The sequence below is a fragment of the Saccopteryx leptura genome, chromosome 11 (genome assembly GCF_036850995.1).
Source record: "Saccopteryx leptura isolate mSacLep1 chromosome 11, mSacLep1_pri_phased_curated, whole genome shotgun sequence".
Classification (NCBI taxonomy): Eukaryota; Metazoa; Chordata; class Mammalia; order Chiroptera; family Emballonuridae; genus Saccopteryx; species Saccopteryx leptura.
In genome coordinates this window covers 43,942,328-43,950,586 of record NC_089513.1, presented here as the reverse complement: position 1 = coordinate 43,950,586, position 8,259 = coordinate 43,942,328, and the positions used below count along the sequence as shown (strand labels likewise).

The following is an 8,259-nucleotide window of genomic DNA, read 5'->3' as shown; positions in this document are numbered from 1 at the left end:
TCGCAACGAGTTCAAGGCATGGAACCAAATTGCAGCTTGATTTGAATCAGCCTTATTCTGGTAGGTAACCATAAAAAAGAAAGTAGGTTGAATAAGCTATATATATTATAATCAACCAAGATTTGTCAATTACACTAGGGATGCGATTAAAGGAATTGCAGAACACCTTGAGCCTACCAGCCGAATGGCCTGGGAGAATAGCTCCAGATACAATACTGGCAGAACAAGGTAGAGTATGTTATATTTGGAACCCAGTGTTGTAACTACATCCCCAATAACAACCCCAGACAGTACCATTATCAAAGCCTTACATGAACTGACCACTCTAGCAAATGAATTAGCCAAAAACTCAGGAATAGATGACCCCTTCACTAATGGGACAATGATTCAGAAAATGGAAAGGATTAATGACCTCTGTACCCCTCCCCCCATAATCGTTATTAGAGTCTTGATTCTTATAGGATGCTGTACCATCCCATGTGCTCAAGGCCTAATTCAGACACTGATCGAGATGGCCAAAACCAAGCAGAGCCCTCCCCCTTATTCTAACCAGATGCTAGTAGTGAACACCAATGACCAGAGCCAACTTCTGCTTACCGAGTTTGAAGAAAAGAATGAAAACGTATAATGAATAGGGGGGACTGAAGGAAAAACAATTTGTTTACCTCATGGTCTTTTCTTCAATGGGAATTTCCCTATCCCCTTTCATCTGGTTTCAGGCAAGGATTCCCGTTTAGGAGATGACCCTGCACCAATATAAACGGCAGTTAACTGCAGAGCAGGGGTTACTTGGAGACAAGAGATCTAGGAGTGTATTAGCCGTAACAGGAGACTGGCCTGGGTTACTTGAATGCAAGTACACAGGATTCTTGGAGGAATGCCTCCAAGAACCAGATGTCCTTTATGATTGATAAGCTCTGAGACTCTGACTCTTCTTGTGTCCTTGTTCATGAAAGAAACAATAGATGTGCAGGGTTGGGGATGAAATGAATGGGAGAAAAGGCTTATGTAACTGTCTAGTTTTATCTGCTGAGCTCTGGCTTTTGGAACTCAATAAATGTGCAGTGGCGCAGTTTCTCGGGGCTGATTCCACCTAAGAGTTTCAGCCTTCTTCCCATTTACTTGCATCTAGTGTGTCGTTTGCCTCCCAGCCCAAACTGTGAAGAAATTTGTAACATTCCCCAACCCCGGCCCTGGCCGGTTGGCTCAGTGGTAGAGCATCGGCCTGGCGTGCAGAAGTCCCGGGTTCGATTCCCGGCCAAGGCACACAGGAGAAGCGCCCATCTGCTTCTCCACCCCTCCCTCTCTCCTTCCTCTCTGTCTCTCTCTTCCCCTCCCGCAGCCAAGGCTCCATTGGAGCAAAGATGGCCCGGGCGCTGGGGATGGCTCCTTGGCCTCTGCCCCAAGCGCTAGAGTGGCTCTGGTCGCAACAGAGCGACACCCCGGAGGGGCAAAGCATCACCCCCTGGTGGGCGGAGCGTCGCCCCCTGGTGGGCGTGCCGGGTGGATCCCGGTGGGGCGCATGCGGGAGTCTGTCTCTCCCAGTTTCCAGCTTCAGAAAAATACAAAAAAAAAAAAAGAAAAAAAGAAAAAAAAGGTAACATTCCCCAACCCCCCTCATCTAGTTTCCTGAAGTTAACACTATCCCCACCTCTTACTTTCCCCTTAACATGGCCATTTAAAGTAGCCAATTGGGAAAGAGTAAGATTGTGTGGTCACCACCCCAGCCAATGGGGCAAGACCCAGCCTAGGACCTGCATTAAGAACACAAATAGAACCCACCCTCCTGCTGTGTGTCTGCTGGCCAGCTTTCACTGACAGCAGCCCGCCCTTCTGCAGAAGTTATTACAGTTGCCTTGCCGAAGTATTTTGTCTCCACAAGTCTTGCTAACTTTGCAACTCTAACACCTTCCCTCTGCGTACGCCAGGGACAGAAGGTACTCTACGTCCATGGGGAAGAGGAGGGACGTACATCTGGAAGAGATACTCGGACCTTGGCCTGCGGACTGGGGTGTTAAGTTGGATGGACAGGGGCTCTGGAGGGAAAGGCCTCAGCTCTCCAGACTACCCAGCCTCTTCTTGGATCAAGGAGAAAGGCAAGCCTGGCAGCCATTCCGTTCTGAAGAGGTCTGGGAGAACCTCTCCAGCTGGCTGCAGAAGCTGCCCAGGGGATGCGGGGAACCACCGTGGGGCCCCTCCACTGCTCACTGCAGTGTCCTTTCACCTCTATACTGGATCTTAACCCACCTCCAATGCAGTGACCTTTCCTTCCTCACTGCATTGACCATCTATCTCCTCTTCCCATGGGAGGGGCGGGAATCCCTTCTAGGGCCGTGGAGGCAGCTGCTCCTCCCCAGTCCCCACCCACTGCAGTAACCTCTCCCTCACCCTTTCTTGCCTTTGGCCCCTCCCACTGAACTCAGGCTCCGCCTCTTTAAGCATCTCACCTTTCTCTTCCCTTCTACCCAAGAAGATACCAGCCATCGTGTCAATAGAGAAGATCTTGGACTCCCGTGGGAACCCCACAGTGGAAGTGGATCTCTACACTGCCTGAGGTACTGAGCAGGCCTAGACCAGAACACAACCCCCAGCCCAGCCCCTACCCCCCAGTGCTGGATATGCCCTGGCCTGGGAAGGGAAGGGAAGCCTCCTTGATTTCCAGCAAGGATGGGGTGCTAGGCCAGGCTCATAGCCCTGATTGTGGGGATGGACCCTGTTGTCCAGGGGAGCTGGGATAGGCAGGCCTCCCTGTTCTAGTTTAGTACATGACACATGTCCTGCCTCTGTATGTTTGTGTATGCACCTGTCTGTGTGCATATGAATGCAGGGCTTTATTCTCTGGGTTCCTACTGGTACAAGTAGGCCCTCAGCTGGGCAGATGAGAAGCCATTGCTTGTGCATCTGCCTTCATGTGTGCATGTGTCTGTATTAGGGAGCAGTGTATGTGTATTAGCAGCACTGTGTGTATGTGTGTGTCATAGGGAGCAGCGTGTATATGTGTATTAGCAGCAGTGTGTTTATTAGTGAGCAGTGTGTGTATTAGGGAGTGGTTGTGTATTCGAGAGCTGTGTGTGTATAGGGAGCAGTGCGTATCTGTCTCTGTGTGTGTCTATGAATTAGAGAGCAGTGTGAGGAGATGGCTGGATGTGGCGGCAGGAGTTTAGAGCTGGAGGGTTAAAGGGATCCCTGGCCCCTGTGGTGTCTGTCTCTCCATGTTCCTCTCTCAGGTCCTTTTAGGGCTGCAGTACCCAGTGGAGCCTCCACCAAGATTTATGAGGCCCTGGAGCTAAGGGCTGGGGACAAATGGTGTTACTTAGGCAAACATGAGACCCTCTCTTTCCCAAGCTCTTCCACCCATCAGCTTTATACTCCTACCTCACACCAGTCCCCAAGCCTCTTCTTGCATCGCCCCCCCTTTTCCTCCCGGACCCTCTCGGTCTGACTCAGCCTGGCCTCTTTGCGCCTTCATCCCCCCCCCTTTTCCTCCTGGACCCTCTCGGTCTGACTCAGCCTGGCCTCTTTGTGCCTTCATCCCCCCCCCCTTTTCCTCCTGGACCCTCTCGGTCTGACTCAGCCTGGCCTCTTTGCGCCTTCATCCCCCCCACCCCCCTTTTCCTCCTGGACCCTCTCGGTCTGACTCAGCCTGGCCTCTTTGCGCCTTCATCCCCCCCACCCCCCTTTTCCTCCTGGACCCTCTCGGTCTGACTCAGCCTGGCCTCTTTGCACCTTCATCCCCCCCCCCTTTTCCTCCTGGACCCTCTCGGTCTGACTCAGCCTGGCCTCTTTGCGCCTTCATCCCCCCCCCCTTTTCCTCCTGGACCCTCTCGGTCTGACTCAGCCTGGCCTCTTTGCGCCTTCATCCCCCCCCCTTTTCCTCCTGGACCCTCTCGGTCTGACTCAGCCTGGCCTCTTTGCGCCTTCATCCCCCCCCCTTTTCCTCCTGGACCCTCTCGGTCTGACTCAGCCTGGCCTCTTTGTGCCTTCATCCCCCCCCACCCCCCTTTTCCTCCTGGACCCTCTCGGTCTGACTCAGCCTGGCCTCTTTGCACCTTCCCAGGTGTCCTGAAGGCAGTCACCACATCAGCGTCACCACTGTGCCAGCCCTCGTCAGCTCAGTGAGGCTCACTCTTTGCCAGGCGTGGCAGGACAAGCATCCTGGGAGGGGAGGAGGAGGAGGGAGAAAGGGACTTCCCTAGGGAATCATGGTTGCCCAGGGAAAGGTGGGAAGATATCCCCTTATGGCCCTCTGCTCCCATGAGGGCTCAGGTCCCTTGATCCAGATGGAATAGCAAAGAAACCTGGTTGAACCCTGGCTGGATGAGGGGGGAAGACCTGTCTTAGGGCCCAGCCCCCATTCCAGCCCAGGGTGATGGTGCCGCTGCCCACAGGGTCTGTCTGTGGTGGAGGAGGAGAAGCTGACAGCCTGATGTTGGAGTTGGATGGGACTGGGAACAAATGTAAACAAGGGCCAGGAGAAAGTGGGGAGGCTGGGGTGGGGATGTGTGGAGCAGAGAACCAAAGGGGTCAGTGCTGTGGGGGCTTCCTGAGGAAGGACTTCTTCTATCCTCCCCCCAAAACCAGAGCAGGAGAAGATGAGTTTAACTGCAGTGGTGGTAATGTGTGTGGGGGAGTGACATTAGAGGAAGAACTGCTTTCAGCATAAAGAGAAGGGAGTTGGCATGAGAGTCTGGTCTTGGGGTGTTTAGAAATATATGCAGCTTTCTGCCCTTTCCTGTGACCTCCTCCCCGACACCCCAGGGAAGAATAAACGAGATGTCACAGGAGAAGAGGGAGGAAGGAGGAGGGGATCTCCTTTACTGGCTCCTTTGAGGAGTATAGGTGGAGGCAAGGCCTAGAAGGGGAAGGGGCCATTGTTGCTCAGCGCCTTCCTCTATAATCTCCCAGGCAAGTTTGGGGCCAGTGCCATCCTGGGTGTGACCCCGGCCGTGTGTAAGGCAGGGACGGCTGAGTGGGAATTGCCCCTATTCGCCATATTGCTCAGCTGGCTGGGAACTCAGACTTCCTCTGAGTGGGAATTGCCTCTATTCGCCATATTGCTCAGCTGGCTGGGAACTCAGACTTCCTCCTGCCCGTGCTGGTGAGCACTGGGCCATGCTGTGCCTCTTCCAGGGCTGGGGCAGGGGGAACACGAAACCTTGTGAAGCCTGATGGGAGGAAAGAGAATTGGGGCAGCTAAAGAGAAGGATGGAGACATGAGACTTGTTGTCTGGGAAGCTGGGGGATATTTGAGATCTTGGGTGAGCATTCCCTGGGGTGGAAAGGAAAAATGCTCAGTGACTTTTCTGTCCTGTGGCTCCCAAGCCTTCAGTGTGATCAGTGGTGGCTCCCATGCTGGGAACAAGCTGGTCATGTGGAAGTTTACGATCCTTCCAGTTGGCACTGAGAGCTTTCGTGATGCCATGCAACTCGGGGCAGGGGTCTACCACACGCTCAATGGAGTCATCAAGGACAAGTATGCAAAGGATGCTACCAATGTGGGAGATGAAGGTGGCTTTGCCCCAGTATTCTGGAGAACTGTGAAGGGGAGGCCAGGAGCCTACTCCCAGCTCTGAGTCCCACTTCCTCCCGGGCCAATGGGAAGGGCCACACTTCACCAAGTCCTGAGGAGTACGGGTGTGTTAACATCAAACAACTGCCAAACCTGTAAGAATTTTTTTAATGAGTTTATTTGAGCCAAACTGTAGATAATTGCCGAGAAGCAAAGTCTCAACAAATTGAGAAAGTGCACCGGAAAAGGGCAGTTTCCCCACTTATTTTATACATCAGAATCAAAGGGGAAGATGTAGGGGGTGACAGGAAGTTGGTTGGTGATAGGTTAGGGAGGCGGGAGAAGGCAAAGTGGGGAATCTCTGGGGTTGGGTAAAAAGTAAAAGTGTATATGCTGAACATTTTACATAGGCAGGAGTAAGATAGTTAACAGCTAATGGTTCCCATAACTGTTAAGCCTAATCCAGAGGGACCCAAAACATTGAAGACTCGAACAAAATCCATCGATTCCACACCAAAGCTTTATTGTCTAGCTTGGCTAAGGGGCGGCAACTCCGACAGAAATCTGAGGGAGAGCACGCTGGCCCTTTGTTCTACCTAGTTTTTAGTTTTGCAAGTGGGAAGTATAGAAGCAAAAATTGCAAGTAGGTGCCCTTTACCATTATTGGTTATACTCATATGTCCTTTAACATGATAGGACCATGTTCAATTTTCAAGCCATACATCATTTTGGAGAAAACAAAATTTATAAGTCAACACAATGGTAGAAAGATGTCTCTTTACATATTAAAAGGCATTCCTATATTCTTTAATGTTTATCCGCCATCTCTCTGTCCAGAGTCACACACATTAACCACATGCATTCACATAGGAGAGGTAGTTTCCATGGGGACAAATGCCCACAAATGGCTCATTACTATAAGAAAAGGTTTATTTTGGCTTTTCTCTTCCTGCACCCGGCTAGTCATTTACCCCTTTCCTCACAGGTGTGGTGGAATGTCAGGGAATCCATGTTTTCCTTCCCTTTGCATTTACAATACAATGCCAAGGGCCATCCTGGTTTTAGGCCAATCACACAGTACAGAGATTATTCTCAAAATTTCTCTGTGCGCCTTAACCCAAATTAATAAAATATTCTTCAAGCCTCTTAAAATATTAATATTAATTCTGCAGCTTCTGGTACCTTACAACACCTGCAGGCGAAGTGGCGCAGTGGCTCCTCAATAACAATAACGACGCTGGGGGTCTGTTGTCCCTGCTCTAGTGGGATGTCTGGCCTGATGGAAAAAAAGATGACCCTCACATTCCAAAGGCATGTTATTGGGTACATTATCGTAAATGTAAAGGATCACAGACAGGCTTGAGTAAAAGTAAGCATTGACTTTGTTGAGAGAGAACATGACTACCGAGGTTATGACTACCCACCATAAACTGCTCAGCTAGAAAGATTTGATTTAGACCATCCTGAGTTTGCAAGGCCATTGTGCAGGGCTCATCTGAGCTTGTCAGATTTAGTTCGTGGCCTTTTTTTTTTTTTCTTACACAGGTGGATGGTCCCTGACTCCTGCCTGCTCTAAGAAGTGCCAGTTCTTGAAGTGGGTTCCAGAGACCCTGCCAAATTCAAATGATTGCTTAGGAGAACAGTCCTTACCTGTCCAGCCAGGTTCCTTAGCAACTACAGGTTCTCACTGGAGCCTCCGGGAGTGCTGGAAGGTGGTCTGGGTCACCTACAGGATCTTGGAGAACAGCTGGTTCTCTGTCCTAATGGCCGTTTTAACTATAAAAAATGATATACCAAGAGGTAGTTTATTATTTTGTGCATTTAATACTTAAATAAAAACAATAAAAGAGGTACACAAAACTAGATTATAAGAAAGAGTTTTAAAATAGTAATGGAAAAATATTAATACTTGGCAAACAACAATAAAACTGTTATTTAAGATATTTCCATATTGCGTAACACAAAGCTGAAACTGTAGTAAGGTACCAAAAAGCTACAAAATTAATATTAATTAATATTTTAGGGAAAGAAATGTGAAAGTTTCCTGGCTTGCAGAAATGTACGGTGTAGGAGGCTCCCTTCTACTAGGAAGCTTAAAGAGCATTTTATAATTTGGGCTAGGTGTGCAGAGAGATTTTTGTAAATACGATTTTTTATACTTGTGTGATTTGCACCAAGCCAGGATGGCCAATAGCAGTGTATTGTAAATGAAGAAGGGAAGGAGATTTGGATTCCCTCCCTTCCCCTCACACCTGTAAGGAAGCAGGTAAATAGCTAGCCAGGTGCAGGAAGAGAAAGATTGAAAAAATCTTTTTCTATTTGATGCGTCATTTGCAGGCATTTATCCCCTAGTGCTATGGAAACTACCCCTCCCCTCCTGGAAACGTATAATTAATATATATGTATCTCTAAACAAAGAAGTGGCAAATGAACACTAGAAAATTTAGGAATATCTCTTAATATGCGGAATAACATTTTTGCTATTGTGTTACCTTATAAGTTTTGATGTATAGAAATTTTTATAAATCCTATAGACAAATGTTGTGAGCTTGCTAATGAATTGTGTCCCATCCCCCTCCTCCTTTTCCCACCAACGTGTGTGTGTGAACAAAGGTATATGACCTGCCGCAAGGGCTGTACCAGACACAAACGATTTGGGTCTGCGAATGCCCCGTGTTAGTCATATGCAGCCGGCATATTTAATAAATCTCCTCCTTTAATAAAACTCCTTAAAATTCATCTGGACTTGG

General features: G+C 49.2%; 1 pseudogene; it reads left to right on the top strand.

Annotated features, from left to right (window-relative positions):
• Positions 1-511: 511 nt before the first annotated feature.
• On the top strand, positions 512-5,573 carry LOC136382897 (gamma-enolase-like; annotated as a pseudogene).
• The last annotated feature ends 2,686 nt before the right edge of the window (positions 5,574-8,259 follow it).